The sequence below is a fragment of the Geotrypetes seraphini genome, chromosome 6, assembly GCF_902459505.1.
Source record: "Geotrypetes seraphini chromosome 6, aGeoSer1.1, whole genome shotgun sequence".
In the NCBI taxonomy this organism is placed as follows: domain Eukaryota; kingdom Metazoa; phylum Chordata; class Amphibia; order Gymnophiona; family Dermophiidae; genus Geotrypetes; species Geotrypetes seraphini.
In genome coordinates, this window is record NC_047089.1 from 205833522 (window position 1) to 205856939 (window position 23418).

A 23418-nucleotide genomic window follows, 5' to 3' on the forward strand; every position below is an offset into this window, starting at 1 on the left:
AGCAAAGAACTCCCGAAATAATGCACAGATCTCCTCCGACCGATGATACAGCACCCCAGAGGAACCCCGAAGAGTCGTTATGCTCTCCGGTCCACCCCTCGGACGCGCCAGGCGGGCCAACAATCGACTGCTCTTATTCGCAAACCGAAATAAAGAAAACTTATAGTACTCCCTCGTCCGCAAAGCCCGAAGATGCAACAATTCATTCAGTTCCTGCTGGACCTCTAGAAGCTGCGCCCGAAGCAGGAAGGAGGGCGCCCTACCATACTGGCGTCTCAACACAGTCGCCTTCCGTTCCAAAGCCAGAATCTGCCTATGCTTCCGCTTCGACTCCCTGGCCACATATGAAATGACATCCCCCCGTAAGACAGCCTTAGCCGTCTCCCAGTAGAGAATGGGATCATCCCGATGCTGCTGATTGGTAACCTGAAAATCACGCCAGCGCTGCATCAAATACTCGTGAAAACGGGTATCCCTATACAGGTAACAGGGAAATCGCCAGGACCCTCTAGTGATCCGCGAGTCTCCCCAGGTCCACCGAAATCCCACCCAGGCGTGGTCAGATATTGCAATGGGGCCCATATCTACCCCCACCACCCGGGGAAGCAGCTCGCGAGAGATGAGGAGAAAATCAATTCGGGAGAGCGTCCCGTGCGCCCTGGATAAGTGGGAGTAATCCCTCTCCAACGGGTGTAACACCCGCCACACATCCAGCAACCCCAAGGTGGATTCCAAAAGCCGCCCACCCGTATAGAGTTTGGAGGTCTCTCTACCCCCCGATGCAGACCGATCCAACTTTGGATCCGGTACCTCATTAAAGTCCCCGCCCACCAGCATCGGAACATCTCCAAACTGCAAGAGGTGATTGCGAAGCCCCCTAAAAAACCCTACCGAAGGATTATTCGGAGCGTAAACATTACAGAGCAAAAGTGGCCGATTATCAAGTAACACTAAGGCAGCTATGTAACGCCCCCCGGGGTCGCGGAGCACTTTCTGGGTGAGTAGGCGAAGCCCCTTACGGATCAAAATAATAACACCACCTTTTCCCCCCACGGCGGGCGCCTCCAAATATGAACCCACCCACCAGGTACAGAGCTTGGCATGTTCCACGGAGGATAAACGGGTCTCCTGTAAAAAAGCAATAGAGGTTTTAGAACGATTCAAACGCTGCAATATTTTGGAGCGCTTAATAGGGGAGTGGATCCCCCCAACATTCCAAGAAGTTAAAGTGTATTCCAGAGCAATCCGCTCAGTAGCCTAATCATACAAAAAGAAAGAACCAGTAGATTGCCAGAGAAGCGTCCCAGCCACCGCTCCCCCGGCTTCTCGCCACCTCTTGCCCCAAGAATCAAGCCGTGCCCCTGCCACCAAGTCAATCCCCTAGCACAGAACCCCCCCACCCATCCCCCCCAAATTCCCACAAAAAGCCCCACCACAGATCCCCTGAAGCCCTTCGAAACCCACCCCCACCCCCCAACTCCCCCCCTCCCCACCCCTCTATCCCCCCACCACAACCTACCCTCACCCATTCCACACCCAAGACACCCCAAAAAGGGCATCACTTCCAGGAAACCAGGTACACCCGCCCACGGGAATAATGTCCAAAACCCCCGGACCCACAAACCCCAAAACACAGAGAATAGCAAAAAAATAAAAATTAAAAAAAAAACCCTCCTCCCGCCGCCAAACCCCCCGAGACACTCTACCCACCCCTCCCTTCCACGAACATCACAGTCATAACGCCTACCCTCAAGCACTCTCACCAAGCCCAAACCCCAGTGCTCAAATAACTAGAGAAGCCTGAACAAACCCAAACTAGCAGAGGACAAGTAGGCCAACCCCCCTCCATCCCCCCAAACAGCAACCCGGCAGACCCTCAAAAAAAAACGGGACCCAACACAGATGGGAAGGAGAGAAGCCCCCAGTCCCATCTCAAACTATAGACCCGGTCCCAGATATGGGTCTCCTCAGTCCACTGCCGCTCCCTGCTGTGGATCTTCAGGTATCATCTCCGTCACAAAACGCTGCGCGGCCTCCAAAGTGTCGAAATGATGAGCTCTTCCCAGATGTGTCAACCTCAGGCGAGCGGGGTATTGCAGAGAAAAGGCAATGTGGCGTTGGATGAGACGGGTGCATAATGGTGAAAACCTGCGTCGCGCCTGAGAGACCTCCGCTGAGTAGTCCTGGAAACAAAGAATGGGCTTGTTGTCATACAAGAGCTTCTTGCCCTGTCGCAATGCACGCAGGACCTCCATCTTGTGATGATAATTCAGGATACGGCAAATGACCACTCGAGGTCTGTCAGCATTCTCTCTCCGCTGCCCCAAACGATGCGCCCTCTCCACCCGCAAGGGGCCCGAGGAAGATGATAAAGACAAAGACTCAGTCAACCAGCGTTCCAGCATTGCCCCCACCTCCACGTCCCGCACCGATTCAGGCAGGCCAACAAACCGAAGGTTATTGCGGCGGGACCTGTTCTCCAAGTCGTCCACCTTGGCACGCAACGCAGCCAACGCTGTACTGTGGGCAGACTGTTCCTGGGCAAGCTGCTGGATGCGGTCCTCCGCAGCACTCACCCGCTGCTGAGTTTCCTTGACCTCTGACGTAAGGGATGCAAATCTCTGATCCAGCGTGTCCAGTTTATCAAGTATGCGCTGCAGTTTGTCCCCCAGGGAACTCTCAAGGGCAGCCTGAACCTCTGCCGTAACCGCTGACACCCAGGATGAGTGAGGAGCCTCCGGCGATGGGGGTGCCACGGGATCCACCAACCTGGCCTCCGGCAGCTTACTCCGCTCCCGATCCTTCCGGACCGCCTTAGTCGCCATGGCGCTCCCACTCTAGGTTTCTCAAATCCTTCCGCACCTCCAGGAAGCTCCCCAGCACCAATAGAAGACTCACCCCGGAATCCGACCTGCAGGGGAAGATCCACACCGCGATCCGGGGCCCAGAGTCCCAGCCACACGCCTCCTGCGGCACCACGCGGCTACCGGGAGTCCCGAGCCCGAAACTGCAGGGCCGCCTGAAGGGCAAGCTCAGAGTTGCGCCGCGCCTCCTGTAAACTCCCCAGCAGGGGAACCCAACTTTAGTCCTGCAGGGGAAGAGCCACACCGCGATCCGGGGCCCAGAGTCCCAGCCACACGCCCCCTGCGGCACCACGCGGCTACCGGGAGTCCCGAGCCCAAATCTGCAGGGTCGCCGGAAGGCGAACTCAGAGGTGCGCCGCACCTCCTATAAACTCCCCAGCAGGGGAACCCAACTTTAGTCCTGCAGGGGGAGAGCCGCGCCGCGGTCCTATTCGGCAGAGTCGCCGCACGTTGCCTGCGGCGCCACGTGGCCGCCGGACGTCCCGGTAGTGTAAGGCAGAGCTGCTTGTAAAGATGCGTCCGAGTCGTGCCGCTTCTCCCTCTGACTCTCCAATGCCGCAGCCGACCCGAACCGGGGGGGAAAAAAGCTGATTATTTGCCGCGCCGTGGGCAGGTGTAGCGGAGCTGTAGCAGCACGCTGTCTACAGCTCCATGTTTCCGCCGGAAGTGGAAACAGTCTTTAAATGCATCTTCAGGAATTGCCACACTGAATTTTACTTTATTTATTCAATGGTGTCAAATCGCTTTCCTTTCCGCGTGGATTTAAGTTTAGGAAACAAGAAGAAGTCACCAGGGGCCAACTCAGGAGAGTAAGGTGGCTGGGAAGAACTGTCAATGCATTTTTATGCAAAATTCATGACTTTTTGACACATTCAAAACACCTTCCATCATCATCATGACATGTTCCCCATAAGCCACTTTCAACCTTTCATAAGTTTCTGTAGCAGTCTTACCCAATTTAAAACAGAGCTTCATGCTATAGCACTGCTCATTGAAGTCGCACATAATGAAAAATAGCCAATCACGAAAACCTATTTTCATAAAAACTATTGTATCTCAGAGTTGAAAACAGATATGAACAAACGAAAAAAGGAGGCTACTGGTAAGGTTTCAAGCTACTCAGCACCACCTAGTGTGTCTCATAAGAACTTTCCGTTGGCGCGCTATTCAATCTGTCCTGGAACTTTTTGAACAGACCTTTTGAATTTTTCCTTTACAACTTTAGGACAACACTGCTGGTATAGGATGGGCTCAATCCATAGATCATTCTAGTATCATTCTGTTTAGGGATGAGTCTGATTTATGGGCAGCCAGTCAATTCCACAATCAGTGAAAGAACAATTTTGTTTTTTATTTTTATAATTCTTTATTCATTTTCAAATTTTACATGAAGTGTACAAAATATTGAATTACAACTAATGAATACACAATATCACTTTTATATCTAATACATAATATTCTAAACATATTTTTATCCCCTCTCCCTCCCCCCACCCTTCAAGTTCTTTCCAATCACCCCATACATATTGTATACCATATTATAACATGTTGTGTAAAAATATTTTCACTACCCCCCCTCCATGTGTGCCACAAAGAAGACATTGAAAAGAAGAAGAGAAATCCTACTATTCATTCACTACAATATTTTGTCAATGGCCCCCATATTTTTATAAATTCAGGATATATCCCTCTTTGTAATGCTATTGCTCTTTCCATTTTGAATATATGACAAATTGTATTCCACCAAAATGTATAATTAAGGTTACTATGATTCTTCCAGTTATTAGTTATATGCTGAATGGCAACCCCTGTCATGACTAGTAAAAGCTTGTTATTTTCTGGTGAAATTTGACTTTTTTTTCTCATCATCATTCCAAATAACACTGTATCATATGATATTGCTACATGATTTTCCATCAATTTATTAATTTGTGGCCAAATTGCATTCCAAAAACTTTTAATGTAGGGACAATGATACAGTAAAGATCCAACGTCCCAGGTTCCAGATTACAGTGCCAGCATTTATTGGACTTAGAACTGTCTAATTTTTGCAAATGTGTAGGGGTCCAAAAAGCTCTATGTAATAAAAAGAACCAAGTTTGTCTCATAGATGCTGACACTGTACATCTCATTCTCCAAGACCAAATTAGTGGCCATTGAGATGCAGTAATTTGATGCTTAATCTCAATGCTCCAAATGTCTCTTAGACCATTTTTTGGTTTTTTGTTCAAATATCCAGATATTAATTTATACCACAATGCGGCTTGATGCCCTAGGAAGTCTGCTTGGAAACATAAGAACTCTAAACTATATTCATTATTCAATGTTTTCCACTCAGGGAACCCAACCTGAATGGCCTGCTTCAATTGCAACCATTTAAAACTTTGTGTTTTACTAAGACCAAATCTATGTTGCAATTGTGAAAACTCCAGCAGTTTACCTTCTGAAATAACATCATTTAGAGACCGAATGCCTGCAATAATCCAGTTCTTCCAAAGGATTTGAGCTCCGCCAATTTTGATCTTGGAGTTTATCCATAAAGATTGATTAGTTGACTTGTTTATTGGGATAGGTGTTAATTTACTAATAAACCTCAACGTTTTCCAAGTATCCATTAATATCTTATTTTCTCTATATCTTCTAGGCATGTTGATACTTGGAAGATGAACTAAATTTAGGGGAAACATAAGGCGCCATTCCAAATACAACCAATCCGGTGCATTATCTATAAGTTCTGGGAGGATCCAATACATACCCTGACGTAAAATATAGTCTTGATGGTACCTATAAAAATTTGGAAAATTTACCCCTCCCTCCTTAATTAATTTTTGCAAAGTTACTAAAGCTATTCTAGGTATTTTACCAAGCCAAAGAAATTTCGTTAAAATGCTATTAAGCTTTTTATAAAAGGACCGCTGAAAATAAATAGGTATCATACTCATTTGGTAACAAACTACAGGCAACATCATCATTTTAATAGTTTGAACTCTCCCCCACCAAGATATATGTAAAGGGTTCCATTGTTCACACAACTCCGTAACTCTTTTTAATACAAATTTTTCATTTTCTTTTACAGTATCTTCAATTGTATTTTTAACTTGAATACCAAGATATTTAAATCCTTCTTCCTTCCATATGAACGGAAAATTATCAAATAGTCCTTTTACACAATGAACATTTAAAGGTATAATTTCCGACTTACTCCAGTTAATTTTATAACCTGAAAATTTACCAAACAAACCAATTAATTCTAATAGACAAGATAAGGTAGACTCTGGATTTCTCAAATAAAGTAAAATATCATCCTCATATGCCGAAATTTTATATTCCATATCAGAATATGGAATAACCTGTATCCTCTTTGCTTGCTGTATTGCTAACAATAAGGGTTCTAATACAACATCAAATAACAAAGGAGATAAAGGACAACCTTGTCTAACTCCCCTTTGCAATTTAAAACCTTCAGATAACCTATTATTAATATTTAATCTTGCAATCGGGAAGCTATACAATGTTTTTACCATTTGTATAAATCCAGAACCTATACCAAACCATTCTAAAGCTTGATACATAAAATTCCATTCTACCCTATCAAACGCTTTTTCTGCATCCAATGAAACTGTAAAAGCCGGTTCATTCATTTTTTTTGATAAATTTAACATATGAAATAATAATCTAGAGTTATTAGAGGAATGCCTTTTAGCAACAAAACCAGTCTGATGCGTGTCTATAATATGTGGGAGAGCTTTGGCTAATCTCAAAGCCAAAATTTTCACCAAAAGTTTATTATCAACATTTATTAAAGATATAGGCCTGTAGTTTGAAACCAAAGTAGGATCTTTATTTGGCTTAGGCAAAACAATTATTACTGATTCAGCCATAGTACCTTTAATATCACCTTTTATAAGTTGTGTCTGATATAAATTTAGTAAATATGGGGAAAGGACATTTTGAAATGTTTTATAAAATTCTACTGTATAACCATCACCACCTGGAGCGGATCCAACTCTAAGAGATCTCAATGCTGTTTCTAATTCTTTTAATGATATAGGTTCATCTAAACTCCGTTTTATATGATCAGGAACCTTAGGTCCATTAATTAAATCTAAAAAAATTTTACCATCTTTTTGCCTCTCCAAATAAGGCTCGGAAGAATACAGGTCCTTATAAAATTTTAGAAATTGTTTTAAAATTATATCCGTTTGATTTGTTATTATACCATTATCATCTTTTATCCCATTAATATTAGTTCTTCTTTTTTTTTGCTTTAAGATAATTCGCTAATAATCTTCCCGCCTTATTAGAATTTCCATAATACATTGTCTGCTTGGAAAACAAATCTCTTCTTATCATTTTTGAAGCTAATTCATTATATTTACCTTTTGCTTTCAAAAGAGCTTGCAAAACCTCATGTTCCCATTTACTTACCAATTTAGTTTCCAATATTTTAATTTCTTTTTCTAACTCTATATACTGCATTTTAATCTGTTTTCTAACAAAAGCTGAATAGGATATAATATGACCTCTCATAGTCACTTTAAATGCGTCCCATACATTTTCAATAGATGTATCCTCCACTAAATTCATTTGGAAGAAATCACTAATTTGTGTTTTAAAATTTTCCAAAAATTTGTCATCCATTATCAAATCTCCAAAGAGGTCTTCTATTCTCTAATTGATCTATTTGTAATTCTATCCATACTCCCGCATGATCTGAAATAATAATAGGATCTATGGAAGCTTTAATCACTTGTTGCACCTTATGTGATGAAATAAAAATATAATCTATTCTTGAAAATGATTTATGAACCTGTGAACAAAATGAAAATTCCTGATCATTAAAATGAAGAATATGCCATATATCCTTCAAATCACATGATTGAGCCAAATTATCTAAACCTAAAGATTTTATACTTTTACCTGTTTTTTTATCCAATAATAGATCCATTACAGCATTAAAATCTCCAGCCACCACTAAATTAGAAGCAGCCAGTGGTAACAACATACTCTGCAACTTTTTAAAAAATTCTGATTGATTCGAATTAGGGGCATATATATTGAACAACGTCAGGGTATTATTTCCCATACTTATATCAATATGTATCCATCTTCCATGTGGATCTGAATTTACTACCTTAAAATTGGTCATACACTTTTTATTTATAAGAACTGCTACCCCTGCTTTTTTACCTGCTGCTGGCGCAAAAAAAAATTCCTTCACCCACCCACCCTTTAGTTTCTGTGATTCCTTTATATTCAGATGAGTCTCCTGCAAACAATAAACATCCGCATTTTGCTTTTTTAAAAATGCTAATACCTTTTTTCTTTTGATTACATGATTCAGGCCATTGACATTAATAGAAAATATCTTAAAAGACATAATATATTTTAAACTTCTCATCATAATCTTCTTCCCCTCTTCCTTCATATTTAAGATCTAAAGAACTTCTCTCAATGACACACATTTTTACCCCTAAAGTACCCAACCCCTTATTGATCTTTTCCTTAATCATTCTAGTAATACATTTAAAACCCATCTTTTCCCCCCTCCCCCCCCAATATAATGACTGCTTAAGGACACACATTGGAACAGCAACCCCAACTTCCCCCTCTCCCCCAGGCAACCAATATTTATTAATATCCCCTTTATCATTTCTTAAGATAAACTCATTAACCCACCACAATGTATCTTAGTATGTCTCTCTTCTAATCATAAAATCTTTTTTTTTCTTTTCTTTTTTTTTTTCCATTTTAAAATAATGACTTTCTCTATCTATTATTTAACCTTTGGTCACATTAACCATATTTAATTCCTAACATTCCATTAATGCATCTTTATCTTCTCACCAATCTTTAAATTCATTTCCCCAATATTTTAGTTCATACCACAAAATTCTATCATAAACATATATTTAATAAAGTATTATTATTTTTCGTATATCTCATACACTCTAATCCAACAACCCCTATCATCCTTTTAATACCTAAAAACAAATATCCATATTTTCATATACTTCTTTAAAAATTGTTTACAATTTTATAATTTTTATCATCTATTTATATATAAACATTTTTATTTCATTCTGAAAAATAAATTTCATTTTATAATTAATATTTTTTAAAATTTTTTTATACATTTTCCTCTTTTCCAATTAAAATCCAATCCTTTTGAAACTCTAACATTACAAAATCAAACTTTACATTTGATCTTTTAGTCATCTCCTTCAATTACCAATAAATTCATATTATGTAACTTTCTTGTATATTTTTCATTTTTCTTTCTTTTACTTGCATCTAAATGTCATAGATCATTTCTGTCTATAATTAGTCCATTCTGCATTCTTCTTTTTGTTTTCCTTTTATTCATTACTTTTCGTTTATTGACTTATTAAATTAACTGATCTTTCATATTGTTTTCTTATCTATATCCATCTTCCCTTAAGTCTCTTAACTGCCAATTGTCATTTTATTTAATATTCTGCTTTCTTCTTTTTCTCATTTGTATTATTATCTAGTCCATTCTTCACTTTTCTCCTTTTGTTAATTATTCAAGTTCTTTATTCCTTTCTGTTCACTCTTTACTCCAGTCGTCCATCCCTTAATCGTCTAAAGTTCAGTCTCATGAATTTCCAGTCCATCCTTCTTGCCTTTACTTCTTTATATTTTTTTATTGTCTTTTTCCCTTGTTCATTTTATTTCCTGTTCTTTATTTCATATTCTTCTTTCTTCAACACTCCAAGTCTCATAGTTTTACATTAAATTTTTTGCTCAATATCCATCAAAACCAGACTTAATATTTTCTTTTCATTTCAACATCCATTATGCTAAAATGACATAGGTTCTGATTTTGAAAGAAAGGTCTTTAGCTTTTCCGGATCTTCAAAATACAAAGATTTATCCCCAGAAGATACCCTCATTTTTGCTGGGTAATACAATCCATATTTATATCCTTTTTCCTTTAATTGAGGTCTCAATTCAAGGAATTTCTTCCTTTTGTTTGCTGTATTTTTAGCAAAGTCAGGCAAAAACCATATTTTGGATCCTTTATAATTTAAATTTTTATCTTTCTTGGCAGCATTTAAAATTTCTATTGCTTGCTGATATCTTAACATTTTAAATATTAATGGTCTTGGCCTCCCTTGATTTTCCATATTTTTTATTGGAATCCTGTGCGCCCTTTCTATTTCTAAAGGCTGTTTAAAATCCAACTGCAGTATTTTAGGAATTAGATTTTCTAAAAATTGTATGGCATTTTTCCCTTCCAAATTTTCTTGCATTCCAAAAAGTTTTATATTCTTTCTTCTTCCTCGGTTTTCATAATCTTCCAGCTGATTTTTCAATTGAATCAGTTCCAAACTGTCATTTTTACATCTTTTTCCTTCACATTCTAAACCCTCCATTTTAGCTTCTAACTCTGTTGTTCTTTTATTAGTTATTTCCATTTGTCTGTGGATATTCAGTATTTCTTCCTTCATTTCAGCCATAGTACTCACAGTCTCTTTTAGCATTTGTTTAATTTGCCTCAGTTCCTCCATAACTTCGGCTTTGCTCAGCTCCTCCGACTCTTCAGCAGGAAGTGGAACCTTACTCGGGGTAATTTGATCCTGCTTCTGCCTTTTCGCCGACCCACCAGTTTCATTTTTATTTTGTCGGGTGCTTGCCATGCTCCCGCTCTTCTTTTTGATATTTTTCGCCGAAATCGGCTTGGAGGGGAAAACTTTTTTTTACCGACCGTTGCCTAGTTAAGAAGAGCGCTGCGATCACACGTCCATTTTGTGTGCGCGCTAAGCCACGCCCCCTTTGTTTTGTTTTTTTAATATAGAATGAAACAGTAGTACTTTTTTTTTTTTTTTTTTTTTAACTTTATAACTATTGATTATATTCAATTTTGCAGGCTGGATTTTTTTTTTTTTTTTTTTTTTCCATTATATTTTTATTTTCAAATTTTACAAAAAGTGTACATAATAATAAAATACATTTGATAAATGCATGGTATCATTTTTATATCTAACACAATGTATGTCTGAATTTGATTTTCCCCTTCACCCTCCCCCCACCCTTTTATTGCTTTAATATAATATTTTCAAATTTTATAAAAGTATACAACATATTAGAATACAATTGATAATTATTCAATAACATATTTATATCTAATACAATATATTCTAGATAAATTTTATTCATTTTCCCTCCCCCCACCCTTCTATTATTTTTTTATCATTTGTTACATTTTGTATCATATATTATAATATATATATATAAATTGTTTTCCTTACCCCCCCTATATGTGTGTCATAAAAAAAAAATCTCTAAAAGAAGAAAAGAAGAAAAAGTATTCTATTATTTAATCATTACAGTATTTTGTCAATGGCCCCCATATTTTTATAAATTTATTATATGTCCCCTTTTGTATTGCTATTGTTCTTTCCATTTTAAAAACATGGCATATTGTATTCCACCAAAATGTGTAGTTTAGGTTGTTGTAATTTTTCCAATTGTTAGTTATATGTTGAATGGCAACCCCTGTCATAATTAATAAAAGTTTATTATTTTCTGGTGAAATTTGACTTTTTTTTCTCATCATTGTTCCAAATAAAATTGTATCATATGATATTGCAATATGATTTTCCATTAATTTATTAATTTGTGGCCAAATTGAATTCCAAAATATTTTAATATAAGGACAATGATATAATAAATGATCTAATGTCCCTGGTTCTAGATTACAGTGCCAGCATCTATTAGACTTAGAACTGTCTAGTTTTTGTAAACGAGTAGGGGTCCAAAAAGCTCTATGTAATAAAAAGAACCATGTTTGTCTCATAGACGCTGACACTGTACATCCCATTCTCCAAGACCAAATTAGTGGCCATTGAGATGCATTAATTTGATGTCCAATCTCAATGCTCCAAATGTCTCTTAGACCATTTTTTGGTTTTTTATTCAAATATCCAGATATTAATTTATACCACAATGCGGCTTGATGTCCTAGGAAGTCTGCTTTAAAGCATAAGAACTTTAAACTATATTGATTGTTTAATGATTTCCATTCAGGGAACCCAACCTGAATGGCCTGCTTCAATTGCAACCATTTAAAACTTTGTGTTTTATTAAGACCAAATCTATGTTGCAATTGTGAAAAATCCAGCAGTTTACCTTCTGAAATAATATCATCTAGAGATCTAATTCCTGCAATAATCCAGTTCTTCCAAAGGATTTGAGCTCCGCCTACTTTGATCTTGGAGTTTATCCATATGGATTGATTAGTTGATTTATATATTGGGATGGGTGTTAATTTATCAATAAATCTCAATGTTTTCCAAGTATCCATTATTATTTTATTTTCTCTGTATCTTTTAGGTATATTAATACTTGGTAAATGAACTAAATTTAGGGGAAACATAAGGCACCATTCCAAATATAACCAATCTGGTGCATTATCTATAAGTTCTGGGAGGATCCAATACATACCCTGACGTAGAATATAGGCTTGATGGTACCTATAGAAATTTGGAAAATTTACCCCTCCCTCCTTAATTGATTTTTGTAAGGTTACTAAAGCTATTCTAGGTGTTTTACCAAGCCAAAGAAATTTTGTTAAAATTCTATTAAGCTTCTTATAAAAGGACCCCTGAAAATAAATAGGTATCATACTCATTTGGTAGCAAACCACAGGCAACATCATCATTTTAATAGTTTGAACTCTGCCCCACCAAGATATATGTAATGGGTTCCATTGTTCACATAACTCCGTTACTTTTTTTAATACATATTTTTCATTTTCTTTTACAGTATCTTCAATTGTTTTTTTAACTTGAATGCCTAGATATTTAAATCCTTCTTCTTTCCATATGAATGGAAAAATATCAAATAATCCTTTTACACAGTAAACATTCAAGGGTATAATTTCAGATTTATTCCAATTAATTTTATAACCTGAAAATTTGCCAAACTTATCAATTAATTCCAATAAAGAAGATAAGGTAGACTCTGGATTTCTCAAATAAAGCAAAATATCATCAGCATAAGCCGAAATTTTATATTCCATATCTGAATATGGAATTCCTTGTATCTCCCTCGTTTGCTGTATTGCTAACAATAAGGGTTCTAATACAACATCAAATAACAAAGGAGATAAAGGACAACCTTGTCTAACTCCCCTCTGCAATTGAAAACCATCAGATATCTTATTATTAATATTTAATCTTGCAATCGGGAAGCTATACAATGTTTTTACCATTTGTATAAATCCAGAACCTATACCAAACCATTCTAAAGCCTGATACATAAAATTCCATTCTACCCTATCAAATGCTTTCTCAGCATCTAATGAAACTGTAAATGCCGGTTCATCCATTTTTTTTGATAAGTTTAGCATGTGAAATAATAGTCTAGAGTTATTGGAGGAATGTCTTTTAGCAACGAAACCCGTTTGATGCATATCTATAATATGTGGGAGAGCTTTGGCTAATCTCAAAGCCAAAATTTTCGCCAAAAGTTTATTATCAACGTTTATCAAAGATATAGGCCTGTAGTTCGAAACCAAAGTAGGATCTTTATTTGGCTTAGGCAAAACAATTATTATTGATTCAGCCATAGTACCTTTTATATTACCTTTTATAAGTTGTGTCTGATATAATTTTAATAAATGTGGGGAGAGGATATTTTGAAATGTTTTATAAAATTCTACTGTGTAACCATCACCACCTGGAGCGGATCCAACTCTAAGAGATCTCAATGCTGTTTCTAATTCTTTTAATGATATAGGTTCTTCTAAACTTCGTTTTATATGATCAGGAATCTTAGGTCCATTTATTAAATCTAAAAATTTTTTTCCATCTTTTTGTTTCTCCAAATAAGGTTCGGAAGAATATAGATCCTTATAAAAATTTAAAAATTGTTTTAATATTATATTTGTTTGATTTGTTATTATACCATTATCATCTTTTATTCCATTAATATTAGTTCTCCTTTTTTTTTGCCTTAAGATAATTTGCTAATAATTTTCCCGCCTTATTAGAATTTCCATAATACACCGTTTGTTTGGAAAACAAATCTTTTCTTATCATTTTTGAAGTTAATTCATTATATTTACCTTTTACTTTCAAAAGAGCTTGCAAAGTTTCATATTCCCATTTACTTATCAATTTAGCTTCTAATATTTTTATTTCTTTTTCTAATTCTATATATTGTTTTTTAATTTGTTTCCTAATAAAAGCTGAATATGATATGATATTACCCCTCATAGTTGCTTTAAATGCATCCCATACATTCTCTATAGATGTATCTTCCACTAAATTTATTTGAAAAAATTCATTAATTTGTGTTTTAAAATTTTCCAAAAATTTGTCATCCACAAGCAATGCATTATCAAATCTCCAAAGAGGTCTATTATTTTCTAATTGATCTAATTGTAATTCTATCCATATTCCCGCATGATCCGAAATGATAATAGGATCAATGGAGGCTTTAATCACTTGTTGCACTTTATTTGTTGAAACAAAAATATAATCTATTCTTGAAAATGATTTATGAACCTGTGAACAAAATGAATACTCCTGATCATTAAAATGAAGAATACGCCATATATCTTTCAAATCACATGATCGAACTAAATTATCTAGACCTAAAGATTTAATATTTTTACCTGGTTTTTTATCCAATAATGGATCCATTACAGCATTAAAATCTCCAGCCACCACTAAATTAGAGGCAGCCAGTGGTAATAACATATTTTGTAGCTTTTTGAAAAATTCTGATTGATTCGAATTAGGGGCATATATATTAAATAACGTCAGGGTATCATTTCCCATACCTATATCGATATGTATCCATCTTCCATGTGGATCTGAATTTTTTACCTTTATATTGGCCATACATTTTTTATTTATAAGGATTGCAACCCCTGCTTTTTTACCCACTGCTGGAGCAAAAAAACATTCTTTTATCCATCCACCTGATAATTTCTGTGATTCCTTCATATTAAGATGGGTCTCTTGCAGACAGTAAATATCTGCATTTTGTTTTTTTAAAAATGTTAATATTTTTTTCCTTTTAATTACGTGATTCAGGCCATTGACATTAATAGAATATATTTTAAAAGACATTATATATTTTAATACTTTTCATTATCTTTTTCTTCCTCTCCTCTTTCATATTTAATATCCAAAAAATTTTCTTCATGACACACATATTTAACCCTAATGTATCTCCCTTAATTATTCTAATAAATATTCTCCTTATCCCTCCCTTTCCCACCCAATACATTGGCTGCTTAAGGATACACATTGGAACTGTAATCCTAACATTCTCCCCATTCCAGGCAATCAATTTTCAATTGTTTAAACAAATTTCCCTTCTATCTATCTATATTGATCTTTTATATTTATTTAATCATTTTCCATAACATTTTATTAATGTATCATTTTCCATTTAACAATATGTTAATTTGTATTTCCTTAGTATTATGATTTCAACATATAATTATTTTAAACATATATGCAGTGTATTATTTAATAATTTTCCTATATTCTGTTCTTTCTTTCATATAATTATTATTGTCTTTTCTTTGTATTGTTTTCCTCCATTTCTTCAAATATTTCGATATGTTATATTTTCTAATTTTTCATAGAGTTTTCAAAACCATCTTAATATATTATGTTAATATATCATAGGTTCTGGTTTAGAGAGAAACTCTTTTAGTTTTTCGGGATCCTCAAAATATAAGGACTTGTCTCCAGATGACACTCTCATTTTCGCCGGGTAGTATAGACCATATTTAAATCCTTTTTCTTTGAGTAGAGGTCTCATATCTAGTAGTCTTTTCCTTTTAGTTGCTGTGTTTTTGGCGAAGTCTGGTAAAAACCATAATCTTGATCCTTTATAATTTAAGTTTTTATCTTTTTTTGCAGCATTTAGTATCTCTAGTGCTTGTTGGTATCTCAACATTTTGAAAATGATTGGTCTTGGTCTGTTTTTATTTTCTAAATTTTTAATTGGGATTCTATGCGCCCTTTCAATTTCAATTGGTTGTTTCAAGTCTAATTGTAGAATTTTTGGAATTAAATTTTCAAGGAAAAGGATAGTATTTTTTCCCTCTAAATTTTCTTGTATTCCAAAGAGTTTGATGTTCTTTCTTCTTCCTCTATTCTCGTAATCCTCCAGTTGGTCTTTTAATTTATTTAATTCTAGGCTGTCGTTTTTACATCTTTTTGATTCACATTCTATAGTTTCCATTTTTGATTCTAGTTCAGTTGTTCTTTTGTTGTTAACTTCCATTTGTCTATGTATATTTAAAATTTCTTCTTTCATTTCAGACATATTAGTTATAGTTTCTTTAAGCATTTGTTTGATTTGTTTTAATTCTTCCATGACTTCAGCTTTGCTTAATGTGTCTGATTCTTCGATAGGAAGTGGTATTTTGCTTGGTGTTATTTGGTCTTGTTTCTGTCTTTTTGCAGATGTACCAGCCTCATTTTTGTTTTGTCTGGTACTTGTCATGTTGTTGTTTTCTTTTTCTTGGTTATTCTTATTTCTTATATTTAGTCTCTTAGGTTTAGATTTGATATTCTTAGGTTTTTAATCTCTTTTCTTCCAAGATTTAGTTTTATCTTTTGAAGTAGAAATTTTCTTTTTAAGCCCTTTTCTTATGTCAGTTTAAAAAATCTTTCCTTTTTTCTTTTATTTTTCTCACTTTACTGTTTCAATGAAGGAGGGAACATTCAGTCCAACAACATTTCCTTCTCTTAAATCTCTCCTGACTTTCACTCTCTCTCTCAATGAGACACCGTTTCAGCGTTGACAAAAAAATTCTTGGTATTTATTTATTTATTTTTATCTCCTCTCACAAGCCCAATCGCAGCCCCGATTGAGGAGAGCAACACTTTATAGAATTATTTTCCTTTATTTTGAGCAATTTGAAGCAATTGTCTTTTTTTTTTTTTTTTTTTTTTTTCAGCTTCTCTTAATTGCCACGATGTCTTGCTGCTTCAGTTTTTTAAAGTACTAATTTTAGTACCGCTTTGAAACTTTCCTCTTTTTGGTCAGTTTTTCCCCAGCTTGGCTTCACTATTTCTCTGTATCAGTCAGAGAAAAGCTGTTAAAAATTATTTTCTTCTCAGTCTTTTTTTTTTCAGTGTCAGCAGTTTCTTGTTTGTAATATATCTCAATATCTATCTATTATTGAAGAAAAATGAACAAATAGATAGGTTTCAGACAGAAGTTCAGTTAGTTATTCTGTGTTCCATTTCTTCATTAAGCTGAAAATGGCCGCTTTAAACTGCCACACTTAAGAATTCTATTGACAACATTCACATTAAGAGTATAATCTTTCTTATACTTTTTTTTTTTAGTTAGTATTTTTACTTTTACATAAATTTTCTAATAATTATAGCTTTAGCAGTATTAATTTAAAACTGTATTGAAACATTTTCCTTCCGTTTGCCAATTCAATATATCAGCCTTTCCTCACAGTCATTTCACATTAGCTTAAAGACATTTTGGTAGAATCAGCAAATTTTATTTAGTTAGCTACTATTCTTTTCAATATCAGCATATCTTCTTTATTGCCTCACCATTCCAGCTCTTCGATGTCTTGCCGTTTCAGCAGTGAAATAAAATCTGCAGTTTTGAGTCTTTTCACAGTTTTTAAAGGGGGTAGATTCAAACTGTCAGCTCTCTCTTTCTCTCTCCAAATCCTTTCGCTGTCAGTCACTCACCATATTATTTAAACTTTTTTTCCCTCTGTCATTTATTTGTCTCCGATGGTACACCGATCTGTCACTTATCTTCAATATCGCGCCGTTTCAATGCTTAGAAAAAAAAATCGGCAATCCTCCTGCAGCTCCTCTCACAAGCCCAATCGCAGCTGTGATAGAGGAGAGCGAAATTTACTCAAGTATTCTGTTATTTCAATTAACTTTGAGTTATTTTTATCTTTTTTTTTATAAAAGACTCACTTTTCTAAAGCCGGTATTTCTCTCTTTCGGCTTTTCATTCACAGGCTGCTTCAGCGCTGCGTTTCAAATCTCACAGTATCGTTATAGATAAAAAAAAAACGGTACTTTGCTTTCTCAGCTCCCAGTTACCTCAGGCTTCGTTTTAATTTCAGTTAAAGAGGTCATCTGATTTATATTATGTTCTTCTTCTTTGTCGATTATTTCTTTGATGAAATTATCCAGAAGGAAAATTATTTTTTTTTATTTTGTGCCTAGATGGTGAGGAGCTCTGCGACTACACTTCCATTCGTGCCTCGCGCTAAGCCACGCCCCCCTGAAACAGTAGTACTGAAAATCATTCCAAGGAAGAAACAAGTCATGTACCATTAATTTAGAAGATAAAAATAGATGTTACCAGTTGATGAAAAGAAGCAAATATCAGTCTGATATTCAAATAGAATGAAGGGTTAACATATAACTGCTATTCTTATACAGAGAGTGCTGGGCTGAAAAGGAGAAATTAGGTTCTTACCTGCTAATTTTCATTCTGTTAGCCTGTAAACCAGTATAGTTCCTTTACGGATGGGTATTATACCTCACTGCTACCAGCAGGTGGAGACTGAGATCAAACTTATATATCAGTATAGCTTCCCCTCTACTAATCCAGTCTGCCGAATAGCCAAGCAGAACCTAGGAAAATTCTTAACTGAAACAGTAAAACACACTCTGAACAGGAGTGGAAAAAAACAACAAACATCTGCAAAAATCTGTTGGAACATGTGTAGAACTTTATCCTGGAAAATAAAAACATCCCCACAGCTCACCAGCTAAGCTAGCTGAGCCAATGCTGCTGTTCTTAATTCTCCCCGGCCCTAGAAAAATACTAGAACCCGCAGAAAAATTCAAAATCTTGACGCAAACAAAAACCCGCAATCACTGCACAAAGACAGATAGGGTGGGGAACAATACTAGTCTACAGGCTAACAGAAAGAAAATTAGCAGGTAAGAACCTAATTTTTCCTTCTGTATCGCTTGGATGGGATGTACCAAAGCAGTAACCATCAAGGGTGGGACCCGCAAAGGGCCGATATCAGAACACGTTCACCGAATACCATGTCCTGACGTGCTTGAACATCCACACGGTAGTGTCTGACAAAGGAAAGCAGAGAAGACCAAACTGCAGCCTTGCCAATATCCACTGGAGGCACAAGAGAAGACTCAGCCCAAGAAGCTGCCTGACCCCTAGTGGAAATAGCCTTGAGAAATTCAGGAACAGGCTTCTTCTTCAGAAGATAAGTGGAAGCAATAGTCTCCTTGATCCAGCGTGCAATAGTAGCCTTAGAAGCGCCATCCCCCATATGAGGACCTGCTAGAAGGACAAAGAGATGATCTGATTTCCTGATCTCCTGGGTCCTCTGCACATAAGAGCGAAGAACCCGACTGACATCCAACTTGTGCAGCTGTCTCTGCTCAAAAGAGCCCTCCCGACTACCCAACACCAGGAGGACTGCAGATTGATTGACATAAAAAGGAGAAACTACTTTAGGCAGAAAAGAAGGAACAGGCCTCAAGACAACCTGCTCCCTAGAAAACTCCAAGAAGGGAGCCCTACAAGAGAAAGCTTGCAGCTCAGAAACATGTCTAGCTGACGTAATGGCCACCAAGAAGACCGCTTTAAGAGTAAGGTCCTTCAAAGAGCAGTCGCCCAACAGTTCAAAAAGAGGGCGCACTAGAACTGCCACTAGAACCAGATTCAGATCCCAGGAAGGAACAGAGGGCCGCAAGGGAGGCCTGAGCAACTTGGCTCCCCGCAAGAAGTGAATCACATCAGGAATGGCAGTCAAATGTTGACCTTTCAACAACCCACGAAAGGCTGACAAAGCCGCAAGCTGAACCCGGAGAGAAGACCAAACCAGTCCCCTGTCCAGGCCATCCTGCAAGAACTCTAAGATGTTAGGCAGGGAAGTGCGAAAAGAGACCACTCCACGCGCATCACACAACTCCTCAAAGAGACACCAAACCCTCACATAAGTCCGAGAGGTGGAAAGCCTCCGGAATCCCAATAGAGCAGAGAACACTTTATCTGTAAGACAGAAGGGACCCGGATCGAACATTGGAATGGGACCCTGAGTGAGAAGGTCGTCCAAGAGAGGCAGAGGAAGAGGATCTGCCGCCAGATGCCTCACCAGGTCCGTGTACCACAGTCGTCGAGGCCAATCTGGAGACATCAGAACCACGAGGCCCGGATGGCGAATTATGCGAAGAAGATCTCTGCCCACTTATGGCCACAGAGGGAACATATACAACAGCCCCTCCATTGGCCATGGTTGAACCAGAGCATCCAGGCCCTCAGCCTGACCGTCTCTGCAACGACTGAAGAAGCGGGGCATTTTTGCATTGACACTTGTGGCCATCAGGTCCATGAGGGGCTGACCCCAAGACTGCACTATTAACTGAAAGGCCACAGGGCTTATGCACCACTCTCCGGGATCTAGCACGTGACAACTTAGGAAGTCCGCTTGAACAGGAAGCTATGTGACAGCGATGAAATTGCCAAGACGCAAAAGAAGACGAAAGTGACAACAAAATTAACAAATGAAGTCAAGATGTACTTTTCTGGCCAAGAAAATAAATCTCGCTGCAAATGAAAAAGAGAAAGAGAGAATTTGAAAACTGTAAGGAAGCTGAAATATGAAGAACCTATCATCATGACTCACAGATGTTAAAGAATGAAGGGGAGAAGGGAGATCGAGGAGGGGGTGAACTCCCATGCATGCACAAAGATGTCAAAATCAGACATCTCTAACCTGAAGAACCACTGCGGCACCAGAGGTTCCATTGGATGACGTCACCTCCAAGTGTGCCTGCATTTCCCTGGTAAGTCTATAGAGAAAATAAGTTGCATCAGTCTCTAAGACTTTCAGGTTCATATTCAGGCCATGGGAGATTCCAGAAATTTAATGCCAGTGCCATATCTGGCCATCGGCATTGAATTTCCAGTATATTTTTGACCAGCCAGGACATAGCCGGCTATGCCAATATTTAGTGGCTAATTGGATAAGTCTCAATGGTCAAAGATATACTATGAGAAGAACAACACATAAACTTTTATCACACTTGACTTAACAGTCAAAGTAAATATCTCACTATGTCAGTAAGAAACCCTCAGAGTCCTGCACTGCTCAATATTATCATTGAAACAGATGGATGCAGGTGTACAGTTTTTCTTTCATTGGGTTTTCATACTTCCTTTTTAAAATCTTATTATTCCATCTTGTGCACTGTGTTAACTATGAAATGTGCAACTAATGCCAATAAATAGATAAATAAATAAATGAATAAATAAATAACTAGCAGCACTTAACTTTATCGTGTTGCTACGTGAATGGCAACAAACGCCTAGCCCGTGAACCAAAAGGCCAATGGATCCTGTCAATGGATCCTGTCATCAACGCATTCAAACAGTGTGTGCTAAGAAACATTAAACAATGGGTAGATAAGAATACATGACATCAGTCAAATTTGAATTTGAAAGAGAAACAAGCCATGGTCGACATAAAGAAAAATCCTTCAATAGTAATCAAGAAGTCAGACAAAGGCGGCGCCATAGTTGTAATGAATAAGAAAGACTATATGAATGAAATCCATCGACAATTGAGTGACACATAAGTATATGAAAAACTAGCCTTAAACCCGACTATACGTCTACAAAGAATACTTTTGGTAACCAACAAAGGTCTTCAAGATGGGTTTTTAACCCATAAAGACCATAAATTTTTGAACAAAAAAATTCCAACAACACCAGTATTGTATGTGTTACCTAAAATACACAAGAGTACTATCAATCCTCCTGGTAGACCAATAATGTCATCTCAGGGCTCACTTTTAGAACCCCTTTCCATTTTTATAGATCAGTTTTTAAAAGGGGAAGTCACCAAGATGGATTCTTACATCAAAGATTCCAAAGATGTGATTATGAAACTCGATACAATTCCACAGGATGATTTTCCGTTTATTTTGGTCTCATTTGATGTAGCTTCATTGTATACATCTATTCCCCAAGAGAAAGCCCTATCTACTATCAAAAAGGTGTTGGAAACAAGGACACGACCCCATACCATCCCAACTGAGTTCTTATGTTCACTAGCAAAGATGGCGATGAAGGAGAATTTTTTCCTTTTTGATGGAAAATATTAAATTAAAATAAGGGGGTTGCTATGGGCACCACTTTTGCTCCATTGGCAGCCAATCTATTTATGGACACTTTTGAAAAAACCTGGATAGATAATTCTCCATTTGGGGAACATATCCACAAATGGTTCAGATATATTGATGATGTGCTGATGCTCTGGACAAGTACCGTAGAGAATCTTTTGGCATTCCAAGTTTGGCTCAATAGTTGTGATTCAAATATTAAGTTTTCGATGGTTTATGCAGTTGACAATATAACCTTTTTAGATTTATTTATTACTCAAACCATTGATCATTTTGAATTCAACACAGAAATACATTTTTAGATTTAAGAAGAAACTTGCCTTTTTCTCAGTTTCTTCGTTTAAGACGCAACTGTTCCTCCATCTCCACTTTTAAAAAGCAGGCAAAAAGATTGAAGAAGAAACTAAGTGCAAGAGAGTATCCCGAAAAACTTTTAAAAGACGCATGGAAAAGAGCTAGATATTATAACCATGATTATCTTTCACAACATCAAAATGGATCTAAAGAAGACACTAAAGAAGACATCTGTACTTGCGTGATGCATTACTCCACGCATGGAAACATGCCAGCTAACATCATTAGAAACAATTGGAAGATCATTCAATCTCATCCTCTTTTTCATCAAACAGACCTTAGAGTTGTGTTTACTCAGGAGAAAAATCTAAAAGATATTTTAAGCCCTGCTATGATAACACAACGACAGTTTAAAGTTGATAATTTATTACCCAAAGGGTTTTTCAAGTGCAGAAAATGCACTTTTTGTGAAGTAATGGTGCCTACCAAAGATTTTATTAATCCAGCTAATGGTAGAAAATACACCATTAGACATTTCTTGACATGTAGTACAGACCACATTATCTATGTTATAGTCTGCCCCTGTCAAAAGTGGTATGTAGGGATGTCAACATGATCTTTTAAGGTCAGACTGTCTGAACACAAATCCAACTTAAAACACAACAAATTAACAGCTCCTACTATTCAGCATTGTGTCCAATTCAAGCACAAGTTTACTGACCTTAAATGCTTCTGTATTGACAAAGTAGAATCCAGCATAAGAGGGGGAGATAAACAGAGGCAGTTGCACCAAAAGGAGTGCCGATGGATTTTCTACTTAAATACAGTTAAACCATCAGGTCTCAACAGTGCCATTGATTGGCATGCTTTTTTCTAAGTGTAATTGAAATCCTGATGAGTAACAGCAGAATATGACAATAATAATTTCTTTATTTTTTACTAAAAAGCTGTAAGGTAGTGTGAGGTCACAAAGTGAGTCATAAGATCAGGCTATATAGAGCGTGCGCGTTTCTGGCAGTTTGCCGACGCCATTTTTGATCTGCTAAGCGTGGGTCAAGCTGTTCACAGTGAGTACCAAAGTTTAATTTAAATGTTATACTTGACTAGTG

The 23418-nt window shown here is 37.0% G+C and overlaps 1 protein-coding gene across 7 annotated transcripts in view; it reads right to left on the reverse strand.

The window, feature by feature from the left end:
- The window catches only part of LOC117363119 (disintegrin and metalloproteinase domain-containing protein 9-like), a 141814-nt gene that overhangs the window by 63201 nt on the left and 55195 nt on the right, over positions 1-23418 (reverse strand). The window lies entirely within an intron of this gene.